Source organism: Pleurodeles waltl, chromosome 3_1, assembly GCF_031143425.1.
Source record: "Pleurodeles waltl isolate 20211129_DDA chromosome 3_1, aPleWal1.hap1.20221129, whole genome shotgun sequence".
Classification (NCBI taxonomy): Eukaryota; Metazoa; Chordata; class Amphibia; order Caudata; family Salamandridae; genus Pleurodeles; species Pleurodeles waltl.
This window is the reverse complement of record NC_090440.1, coordinates 1,887,843,765-1,887,856,574: the sequence shown is the minus strand read 5'-3', so window position 1 is coordinate 1,887,856,574 and position 12,810 is coordinate 1,887,843,765. Positions and strand designations below refer to the sequence as shown.

Sequence of the window (12,810 nt, the reverse complement as noted above, 5' to 3'; positions counted from 1 at the left end):
AATGTACTTATGTGGAATGGTATTTTGTGCTGTTGAGTGGTATGTAGTGGAGTTTAATTATGTAGTGTGCTGTTGAATTTTGTGGCATGATGTGGAATTCTGTGGTGTGGATTGGATGTATGCGATGTGTTGTGTAATTGTATTGTTGAGTTGAATTATATCGTTTGGTATCGATCTATGTTGTGTGCAATGGAAATGTGTGGAGTTGAATTGTGTGGCTTCAGCAGGTAAGGTGACATTAAGGCAAACTCACGAAACCCTGGCCCTCTCCCTCTTGGCAGTCTTTGCTGTTAGTGCTGGCTGCCTGTGCTCGGTGTGTTTACAGATTTGTATCCTAGGAGACCGAGTAACATGACACAGTGCACCGTAGCCATTGAAAAGACAAAGGGAGATACTATTTAATAATATATAATATAATAATATAAATCAATTATATTAAAGTTGCTGCTTATAGAATAATTGATGACAAAGTAAATATATAAATGCATAGGTTTCCGGAGTGGTACAAAAGAAAAAGAGGTTTTCAAAATGTCACAAATTGATCTTGAAATGATATAACATTGCAGAAATAAGTTTTCTCTTTGGACCGTAAGTGGAGGTTACCGCTTTACCACATGGAGCACAATTTGGAACCAGGTCTGTAGCTTTTGCATTTCAATCAAACAACAAACTTCCAGCCCAGAGGTGAGAGCAGAAGCACTATTTATTGCCTTCCCAATGTGTTGGACAGCTTCTTGAGTCACTTCTTCAACTCTTAACACAAACTTATTGTTACGCTTTTTTTGTGTTGCAATGTAATGTAGCATGAACACGATCCCAAGGTATTGGAGTGTTTTACATGAGCACCAGTTACATCACACCAGGACACATTCATTTTTGGTAGGCACAGGGAGATTAAGTGATTTGCCCAGAATCAAAGGATGTTCAGCCAAAGCCGAGACTTAAAATCGGTTCCCCAGCTCCAAAGTCGACAGCTTCGCCAGTTATGCCACACCCTCACTTTCTCAGCTTCTGGATTACTGGCTTAATATCAAACTCCACAGATTTGTTATGGAGTGTTAGCTCAGTGTTGCAAGTGGAGCATGCAAAACACTTCACACATAACAGTTCAAACGTAAAATTATTGTTCAATGCAGACACATTTCCTTCAGTCATGCGGTTACATTGGAAGCACACATCATCAAACAGCTGATTGTAATGGATTATGCAGAATGCCAGCCTCTCCGTTCATATTGACAGTGTCCCAGGAATGGCTTTTTCCATTTGGCGCAGACAAGGTGCTCCACATGCCACTGTTTTACCATTGCATTAAACACATAACCTTCAATCAGCCGCCTGCAAGCTTCACTTATCATGGCATGGCAAACAGTACAACTCTCCCTTCACCTCTCGGGCATCTGCTGTAAGTTCTTTCCCACAGTTGGCACAGTTAAAGTGATCTGGATGTTACAGGTCATTTTGAAAGTTAAGAGCTTGCTCGTCAATAATCACATGGCACTTTTGCCCAATGTATTTGCCCAAACCTGTGGCTTTCTCTCGGTTGTGACAAGAATGGCAGAGATGCCTGCCAGCATTTTTCACAAGTTCTATGTCCATGCAAACAGGGCTGGTAAAAAGAATATTCAAAAGATGAGGGGGGCTAGCTTCATCACAATAAGTGCAAACAAGCGGGAGAGGTTTGGGGATGGGGAAATGTGCTCACTTTGAAGCTCCAGAAAAACAAATTAAGAGTTGCACTCGAAAACAGCATCTGACATTTGATCTCGGTCTTTGAATGCACAGCAAATGTTACCAGATTTGAACAAGAATTACAGCCCTTTTTACAGAAACAGAGGTAGTGAATACAAGCACTCCTTTCAAGTGCTCTTAGAGAAGGATAAAAGTAGTCCCTAAACAGATGCTAAAATGGGACAAGTGGAAGGCTACAAGTAAGGAGGCATTGCTCCGTTAGGAATGAACAACCATGAAAAGGTGGGACAAATAGCAAAGATTGACCACTAGCAAGCAAGGGTGTTTAAAGGACACTGAAGCAAACTAATTAAAGGCAGTGGGCAGGCTATGAGCCCACAAAGAAGAATATACAAAGTATATACAACAGGTCCAGAAAACTTGACCTAAAAAATAAATGATGACTGTACCAAGTGTAAACAGGAAAAAGAAACAGAAGGTAAAGTGTGCTAGACCCATCCATTCTATTGTTTCAGCACACTTTAGTTATGAACTAAGCAGCACTATTGTGTCGGAAATCAGAACCCCCCCCCCCCCCCATTCATACAATCTTTCCCAAGAAAATATTTTAGTGTGATTAATATTCATTTTGCGTTTCACAGTATAGCATCAGTGGCAAATCAACTGTGCCATCGACCCAAATGCAGCCGGGGGAAAAAAAACCTCTGCCTTCGTTGAGAAGTAAGACTGTCATAATTGGGGTGCAGTTTGCCCTTATGCTTCTAGATCCCTTTATTACTGCACGTGCTGCATTAATGATAATTACATACCCGTCAGCAGAAAATACTTTATGGGTCTTCCATATTTCCATTCTTTGATCTCCTTACTAATCTATGCAAAGGGTAAGAGCAGCACCCACAGTAATGAGCCTTGTATGTGGTAGTAATGGAATTAAATTATTACTTTGAAGTAAATGTTCTTCCAGGATGCTCAACCCCCATAGAAATAAGACTAGTGCTGTACACTGATACAAGAGTGTGACCCATAGAAGATGTCCAACACCTATTTCAACAGCCCTAAGAGTTCATAACGCCAGGCCATGAAGCCCGGTCCCTCAGCTCCGAGTCATGTATTAGGCCTAGAATACATACCCTCATTTCTGAGGCCTACAAATATGAGTAATGCCATCTCACATACCCCAGCATCATGGACTAAGAACTAGGTAGCATCAAACCATCACGACTTGGGACATAGAACCGAGCTGCACAGGCACTCTCGACCCTGACCCCTAGACATAGCTTTAACATCCAAGAACTACTGTCGCGTGGGCTCTCATTATCCTAAATGAGACTACTGGATTTCTAGGCAGCAGGATCGATAACGGTGTGGGGGACTGAGTCTAACCCACTTGTAAAGAACTCTGTCACCCTAAATCCTGTTTTTGCTCCGGCTAACTAGCATTGCCTCATTTCTCCCATGGGGAAGAAATGATTAGGCAGCCGAGCGCATGACATCTTTGGAACTTCTCAGGGAAGTCGTGGTCACTCAGATCCAAACCAACTCTCTCATTTACAATATGGTCTCATATACAAATGACAAAGACAGTATAAGTTTTATATAATGTTTTAATAAAACGACTGTATTTTAGATAATAAGGCGTGAGCCGCAATAACCAGAACAATACAACATAGTAGGATTGAAATAGTCACCAGGAGAGTAAAACATAAGAACAAAGCTATCATATTGCCTAACAGTTTCTACTCTCCCTCTGCTTGTTCTATTTAGAGCACAGATGTTAAGCTTCTAGCTTGCCTTTCTGAATCACTGGGGAGACATAAGCCCTCATACCTGAGCAAAGGCCTGTGATCTGGTTCAGCATCTGCAACGAGGGAGTCAGTGTCTAGTTGTGGGTCTCTGGTCGGAATTTCCCTCTTGCATGTATTGGGACAAGGAAGTGATTTTATAACTAACATGTCATCGTGATCACAAAATGTCCCTACGCAGGAATGCCAAATCTAAACTCCTACCACGTCTATCGGCAATGTACCAGACTGTATCCTTGACTGAAGCACAGAGTGAATATGTTATGAAGAACTCCAGTGCTGAAGTAGGCAAAACAGTGTGATATGAATAAAAAACAACACCGTAGAACTGGCTATTTGAAAAATAACAGTACGAAGCCTAATAAAAAGCATTTAGAGCAAAGTGCACAGAGGCTCTAAGCTGTCAGCAAATGAATAAAATACATTCAGGGCAAAGTGCACAAAGGCCTAAAGCCTGAAGCTAATGCTCAAAGGATACGTAAAACTAACCACACTACACTACAAATAGGACTAAACTGTACCGCAGTGTAACAATATTTTCCATTGAAATAAGAGTACTATCAGCTGTACTGTTCAGCTGTCGAAATTTACCATAATGTCATAAACACCCCCCCCTATGATTAAACAAGCAGAACAATCACCGTAAGGATTGTGTTTTACTATTAGTGTAATGTAGTATGTAAAAGAACTAAAGAATACAGTGCAACCAAAAATGTGCAAGGTTTTGCTGTTCCCAATTCTTTTTTTTTTTGTTTGCGGTAGTATTTCAAGTGAATAAAGAAGGAAAAGCTTTGTCGGAAGCTCTCTGTTGTCTTCTGAATTCCTTTTTTGGTACTTTAGCTAGATGGGCTCACTGTCAGTCACCCCAGTACACAACCAGTGAATGTGGTAAAGATGAACTAAATCAGGAGGTTAAGTTTGACAGGCATCGGAGTGTCATTTCTTGGGTCACAACACAGTGTAAACCAGTGACCCTTTAAATCCGGAACTGGTTGTAAGTAGTTTATATTCATGGAACTATGTATATGTGTGTAGTTAACTGTTCAACGCATATTAGAACAATTAATATCATGCAGCATCCACTTTCCCTTCCCTGGGTTTTTGAGTTGCTTTGGACTATAAGTACCTAGTTAACAAGTCAGGTTGTTTTTCCTCCTGCCTATTGCCTTCTCCATGTAATAGCTTTACGAAAAGCTGCTTGGTAAATAGTGCCTCTTGTCATCTGACATGATGGGACATTTATCTCACTTCAGCTCTCTTCAAAAGAGTTTTCATACTCAAAATGGGCAACTTACCAGAAAGAACAAAGGGTTCTCAAAACCCGTGCGTAAGGAAGACATTCATTATCCCTTTGAAGCCATCTTTGCTGCAGAGTTCTTTTTCATCCACTGATGACAGAGCCTGGATGTATAATATTTGCACTCCTCTTCGCTGAGTTTGCCATAAGAAGGGCTGCCAAATGCTGGGATTTATTGTGTGCTTTGTCAGTTTGCCTCAATGGGTCTATGCTTGAGAACTCACTTTATGGAACAATGTAATCTCCATGGATTGGAATGCTCGCTCCCGTTATTATCCTGGGTTCATCCTCTTATTCTAGCTTGAAATAGCAGAATAAATTGAACTCCACAAAGAGCAGGGTCAATATTTGCATTGTTTTTGAGATTTTTGGGAGCTCTGTGTAAACATTTATTTATATAGTGCACTAGTGTTTGGGGCCTACTTCTTTGTGTGTGCATTTTCTCATCAAATACAACCTAACTTCAAACTGAGGGCACATGTTGAGAGTTTTCACACAGAAAACCATTGACCACGTGGATGGATGAGATGGATCTAGGCGCTATACTTTGGAATTCCTTGAAGTCCAATCTGAAAGCAGAACCGACCCACCGCCTTTTCAGTGAACTCTTGAAGGTCGAACTCCTTACGTTAGCATTCTCTGAACACTTAAGTGACGAGGCCATTCACTGATTAATACCAGTTATGGCGGTTACACCTCCCGTTTAGCTATCGTTCACCTACCTGTGCCCCTCTCTCAGCAGCTTCAACTGTATTATTCTTTATAGTAGTGTCTTGTGGTGCCCACAACGTGCTATGTTGGCATGTTACGGAACACATAAACAAATAAAGCACTGGTAAGATGTTAAGGAAATGATGCCCTTGCTTATTTAAAATTCAACATTTAGCTGCTGAGTAGTCACATCATCAACGCCAACTTTAAAAGGACTGATGGCTAGAGCAGGACCAGCGTACAGTGTTGGAGATAGCATCTTTAACTTCGGCTGCTTTGTCCGGATAAAGAGACTATTTCAAATTTGATGTTTGTCTGTTTCGTTTAAATAACAGTTCCTCTTTTTTATGCCGTGACATGTAAAGTTAGTTTTTTTTTATTTTTATTTTTTACATTTTTTAACCAGCTGCTCTCCTCCTTTGTTTTGTTTTATGGTCAAGTTACATTTTGTTTCACTTGGCTCCGTGAGTAGGAGGGAGGGTCTTTTCAAGTCTAGTGAGCGGGGTGGAAGCTTCACCCGTCAGTCTTCCCTGGACCATCGACTGATGTCAGATGCCCATTTACTCACCCGCAGTGCCTCAAGATTTAAAATGCTTTCCTGTTTAGCTTGCTTGTTCGTCAGGGGTAGAAGCCTCGTCATATTCAATATGTTTTTTTCTGTTTTGTTTTTCAGACATTTGTCCTAAATTTTTCAGAAGCTCTTTTCCTTATGAGTATTTAATGAAAGCGTGCACTGGCAAAGCCATTGGTCTGGCTTGCGTTTTCAGCGATGAACAAGACCTATTAGCTTTGCCAAAATCATTACTCCAGATAAAGTTGTAGTTCAGCACAGGCCTCCATCAGGAGTAGGGTGAGCTGCTGGACATGCTGAAGCTTATCAGCCAGCAGGTGGAAACCACTAAAAGAAACACCTTTCAGCGTCTCTTGCAGTGAGAAAATAAAAAACAAAAAAAGGTTGCTTTTCATTTGTGAGATAAAGAATTGAATGTGTGATGGTTGCATGTACTTTGCAGGGGTAAAATAAATCATTATGCTTTGAAATGGGGTCGGAATGATACCCCCACCTAGCCAGTAGCTTGAGGTGAGAGATGTATACTTCTGTGGGTGTATCCAAGATTTGCGTGACACGGGTTCAAAGCAATAGCTAAAGGAAACAGACCCTAACAAGCCCATTGACATAGAGCATAATCAGAATATTTTGGAAATAGTGGGCCTTAGAGATAGCTGATATGTCAAGTGGGACCTAAAAGAAAAACACATGATGAAGATGGAAACCATGTTGAACGATAGAAAAATGTGGTGTCGAGTAGGTATTTGTGCTTGACACTGAAGGTAAAACATGAGTATTCCACATTTTGGATATGCTTACCCACAACGTCTGTTTTTGTCTTGATTTTGAAACACACTAACTAAAGGACTAAATTCTAGGACTGCAGAATCGACTTAGAAAGGCTGAAGCTCGCTTACCAAGTTTTTTTTTTTTTTTAATTTTCGCTGTGTTATCAAAATTGCTTCTCAAGTACATTTGTTAGCTCATTGTTCCTGAAAATCTGTGCGCGCATTGAATCTGCGTTTTTGTTTCACCCTTTCTGGAAATCTGCCAAGGTGGATGCTATAATAGTAGTTTATAGTGTATTCAGGCTTAGAGAAATACTTTTTGTTTTATTATTTTTATTGAAATAATAGGTAAAAGAACAAAGATCTTCCATTAGTAATTTCCTGACAATCCTAAACTCTTGTTAAACTGTGTTTTCATCTAATTAACATCACCTATGGAAGCACAATGCACAGTTTCTTTTTGTACTGCCTCTTATCTCCAAATCCCTCTCTTTTAACACCTACGATTCCCCACAGTGGTGGGACAAGGGTTGAAGGAGTGGGTGGATATAGGTACAAATCCTCATATCAACACCTTTAGCAAAATGTCTGAACTGGAAGAAAAACCCTACCTTCCTCTCATTCAGCACTCGTGATGAAGACCCATCATTCAATCTTGATGACATCCCACCAGTGCAGCACCAGTTCAGTCTTCTGTCATTCTTTCTAAGCCAGTGGCCTAATATTGCATTTCCTCTAGAGGAGCAAAGCATCCCTGGGGCTAAGCTCTGTGTTGCTCGGCTTTGTATCATTGAATTCATCAGCTGCCTCCTGTGCCCGCAATCTGAATGCCACCACCTGGTTCATCCAAATGCTGCCCCTTCTAAATCTACTGTTATTTCTGTGGGGTTTCCACACCTTGCCAGTGGGCAATGCCAGGGTATCGTTGACTGCTGCTGTAGTGACTTCTTGCACCGCACACTTTCATGTTATAAATATCCAGAGTAATGGTCACCACAAAAGTACCTTTTGCTATTTTCTATTATGTTAAGTAAGGGACTCTGGCCTCATTTAGAGTTTGATGTTTGAGGGTGCTCTCTCGCCTTTAAACATGTTCTTCCCTTCTTCATTTAGAGGTGAGGTTAACAACAAGGCTTCCCTCGGTAGAGTCCCAACTTGGCTTTCATGTCACACTGACGGTCACCCTGACCTTTCTAGGACCCTAAGGATGTTCAACATTGGAGGCACACATAAATTAGCCATGCCTAGAGGCTCCAAAACAATTGCTAGAAGTAGCTGGTGGCCCATTCCACATCCATTTGAATGATCTCAATTTATGGCCTTTTCTCCAGGGCTGAACGGCAAGACAAATACATAATCTAGGAATCACTTTTGACAAGGTTTTTGTTTATTCCACAGATGAACATGACCAGAAAGGTATTTTCCCTTTGTGTGTGCTCTGTGATATACTGCCACTACTGTGATCATTCCACGTGATCATTCTCGTTTTCCCAGCCATTTCCAGAATAAACATCTGCAATGGGGTACATGGCAGACTCCTTTCCACCTCTGTGGGTAACCTCCAGCAGGCGCTGAACTACAATGAAATCTGAAAAACCCTTCCGGGATTGCCCATCCCTACAGTGGTTACAGGCCAAGACTCATCCCTATGCAATTCTCTTCTTTCTGTCCGTTGTCTTGAGTTAAGCAGTTTTGTATATCTTCCCTTCTCCACAGAAATGAATTAAAAAACGTGTTTCATTTAATAAAATTACATTCTTGGGCCTTTTACTACTCATAGATTTGGTTACTGTTTATGATCTGTTTGTTTTCAAAACTTTCCAAGTATTTCTGTTCACTCATAGCTTTTATGGGCTCTCAGATGCCTTTCCTAAGAGTTTGCATGGCTTCTATTTCTGCTTGTTTTTTTTGTTAGACAATAACATTACAATCAAATGCATACATCGATGGGTTGATGGTATTGAGCATATGCAGGAGTTGCGCGCCTCGATGGCCCCACACATTACTGCAATGTTTGGATGCAGCTGGTTGGGCAGACGGTTCAGTATCTCTGCCACATTATATATTGTTCACCTTCTGAAGCCCTCTCTGCGGTGAGAAATGAACCCGCCACCAGACAAAAAGCAGTGTCTTTGGCCTTGTAGTCTTTTTAACTTTTTGAGTAGGTGTAAGGCAACTATGTACCTCCTCTCACATGCATTGCCTGGATAATTATTTCAGTGTGCCATATTGAGAACAGATCTATAGTCTGCAGGGTGTGGCCCCTCAAAATCTCTTCACTTGATGTGGAGTAACTGGTAATCATCCTACCTAAGTTATAAACTAATCTGGGACTCATGTGCTCTCAGTCTGATGCAACACCTTCTATCGACTGAAACGTCCACTGCATTCATACCCTGTACAACAATTGGACTAGTCTGTTTTTTTTTTTACTTCTGAAATCCCATCTGTCAAATCTGGAGTAAAAAAACAGGTTTAATCATTGACATTCATGATTATCCATGTACAAACCACGTATAACCTCCGCCAATGAAGGCTATTTAAACCCTGTTTTTGCATAAGTACTAAGTTTAATTTTAGTCTCTAATAACACCCTTGAGCTACATATTGTATTTGTATTTTCTTAGGTAAACAAACCTGTAGGGTACAATTTGCTGTATGCCTCCACGTGAAACAGTGCAAGCATTCCTCGGTGCTTATGGGTATTTGTATGGCAGACTGGTCCTATTTCATGAAGATTGCTGTTGCTGCAATTGGCTGAAATTTCAGTGGAAGGTTACAGGTGTGGGGCTGCGAAGATGCTTACGAGTCGATTGACTCATGTCATATAGTGTGCAGTAAGGGCAATGGATCGAGTGTGAGGGGCATTTCATATCTCCTCCGTTGCTCCGAGCAATGGAGTCTGTAGAACTACCAGATGTGCAGCATTGATGTTCACAATCTGCTGTCAGTCCTCCTGATTCAAGGCCTTGACCTGTGTCAGGCCAGCACTGGAACTCACACACAGCAATGCCAGAGCAGCGAAGTGGAGCCCCGCAGCACTCCCTGCAATTCCATTACCAGAGTTAATGCACAGTTTCGTACATGCCTAGCTAGTTTGTCCTACAGCGCAGCATATGCTTTGTTGTAATACTAGATCCTGCTCGCAAACCTGCATGCACACTTCACACCGGCAATGTGGCACTGCCTGCTATTCCAGTACCGGACCTCATCCACTCAGCTCTGCCGGTACCCAATCTTTAAGCTGCAGCATCAGTAAGTCCCAGCCAATGCCAGGAACAAACTCCCTTTCTTACAAAGCACACGCCTTTTTTTGAGTAAATTTGCAGCCCACAGCACTGCACAAGTGTTGCTGAAGTTCAGCCGCTACTCACCCGCTGCCTGTGGACCTCACATCTGACCAGCAACTGCTCTGCTATTGGGGTCTAGACCCAGCTGTACCAAAACACTTGCTTCACCCTATGGCACCCCATTTTTATTAAGTTCTGGGACTCGCATACAGATGCTCCTTAGTCCAGCTGTCTCAGTACATAACACCGCTTCCCAGCTGCACCTCTAGCTATTCCAGCACTGATGCACCTACATGGCTGCCAGTCCACTTCACTCATAACCTGTACCACCTCCACACTTGCTTAATACTGGAATCCATACATACCGCTGCTAATGTACTTCATGATGACCTACAGACAAATGGTTGCACCACTACTGGAAAACAATTGAAACTCTGCCAGTGCAGTTCATTCTTGACCTGGAAGTCCCTCATCAGTTCCAGTCTGGGGCCCAGATATAGTTCTGTCTTTGCCCTTCAAACCTGTTCTGAAGCACACCATGCTTCACTGAAGCTTTAGCTTAGACTGCTCTACTTTTGAGCCCTTAGTCCTACCCCTGAGCGTTTCTAGCTATAACAGTACAGTAGTCCACAGGCACATCTGCCAGTGCATCTTTTTTCAGTCTGCCTTTCTGCACCCATTTATTGTAGTTCTGAGGCGTACACAGTGATCTGCCTAAGAAGCTCAGGGTTTCTGGCATGTATGCACTTTTTCTGCAGTTTTATCTAGCGTGAACTCTACCCCAAGGTATTAGGCAGCTATACATGAGCACTAGTTGCATTACTCAAGGACACATTCATTTTTGTTTTTTTTTTAGGCATGGGGAGATTACGTGTTTTTTCCCAGAACCACAGGAAGTTGAGTCAACGTAGAGTCTCAAACCTGGTTCTCCAGTTCCAAAGACGCCAGCTTTGGCTGTTACGCCACTAGTGATCATCTGTTTCAATATATCAACCACTTTGGCATACTAAACCCTGCACATCTTCTTAGCTCCAGGAATACTACTCATGGCACATTAATTTCGTACACACCCAGCAATAGTGTACTGCGTGCCGCCACACTCCCCATACACATCTCATGCACCAAGGAAGCCTCCCACACGTGACTCTTATGAACTCACATAAACTACATGCATGAGGGAAGCACCCTTATAGCATTTAATTGTCCATGCATAAAATAGTGGCAGAAATCCATATAATTGGCAAATATGATTTAATGTTGCCTGCAAGAAAGTCATGTTAAGGCAGGTGGAAACTGCACTGGTTAGCATAACTCCTCCATAGTTTTTCTGTTTCCAAAAATGGGACTGGGGGCTACACCCATCAAACTCAACCTCCCACCATCGTGGACAGTCATTATACTCTGCCAGAGCCTGGGCTCACGTTTGCCTACTAGGTCAAAAAAGAAGTGCTTGCATAGCCGAAAAGGGAGCTGCTAGAGATGTTATTCATTGACAGCCTTAGAGTCCAATGGGAATCGTAAGCTACGACTGGTACATCAAATAACCTGTGTTATTGGAATCAGTTTTGATATTTGTTGACCATAAGAAAAAAACTAAAGTAATCAGCTGTGCTGAAATGACTTTGTTGAAATAGAACAAATAAAGCATGTTAAAATAATAAACTATTCTAATCTGTATCTAAAGTCCGATTGGGGTTCTGTGACTTCCAATCAGTCATACCGTGGACTTGTTCTCTAAAACCACAAACAACCTGTTTTATCTGAAGGCTGCCAGCGGTGACACCTCCCTGCATGCCAACACCGCCGATTGGTACTGGAGACTCTCAGTTTTTTAACAATACTCTTTAATTTGCATTTAATAAAATCAACTATAAATGAACAGTAAAAAGAAATAAATGCATACAAGTGTAATATAATATGTAGGATTTATGCTTCGATCAAGTTGTACGACCCTGGCATTTCACAGTTATTTTTAAACAGTTGTTAGTGTTTGGACATAGCCTCCCGACAGTAAGTATCTTTTATATTTTGGGGTATGTACTCGAATATGAAAGAGCAATTTTTTAAACCATAAATGGCTTTATCTCCCGCCTGAAATTGACTCCGAGTCAGTGCAGTGTATTGGAGAAAATACGTTGCCCCAATGTATTTTTCTAAATCCAGCTCTTTGCTGCTTCAAAATGCTGTGTATGTACCGAGCACCTTCAGATCCGTAGCTGCCCCACAGGACCTGCCCGAATCAGCAGCATCTTTCTGTTGTGCTTGTTTCGGTCGCTTGCATCTTTAAAGGCATTGTGCACCTTTTGTTTACCCGGCCCGATTGACAAGATTATAAATAAGGGCCGCTTGCGGAAAGCTCTCATTTTTCTTAAGTAAATGAATTAATTTATCATAGTTGTTGTGTTCCGCGGCCGCCTGTCTCCGCGCCAGGCCGGCCGGCTGCGTCATTACCCCGCGCGCCTTCCAAGCCTCGCGCCATGTCATTGTGTTTGACAGCCGTCTCATTCCCCTGTCACAAGCAGTTTGCTGCTAATCACATTCCCTCCGCTTAATGTCGATGATGTCCGGCCGTGCATAATATTCCTGCACATCCACTTTCTAATTTTCAGCAGGAATTATTCGGTCGAACATCTCGGCTGAAATGGAGAAAGGGGGCGATTGAGGCTCCGAGGAGGGGAGGGAT

The 12,810-nt window shown here is 42.0% G+C and overlaps 1 protein-coding gene and 1 pseudogene across 2 annotated transcripts in view; one reads left to right on the top strand and one right to left on the bottom strand.

The window, feature by feature from the left end:
* The window catches only part of PARD3B (par-3 family cell polarity regulator beta), a 2,030,765-nt gene that overhangs the window by 619,964 nt on the left and 1,397,991 nt on the right, over positions 1–12,810 (top strand). The window lies entirely within an intron of this gene.
* On the bottom strand, positions 997–1,596 carry LOC138285938 (LIM and senescent cell antigen-like-containing domain protein 1 pseudogene; annotated as a pseudogene).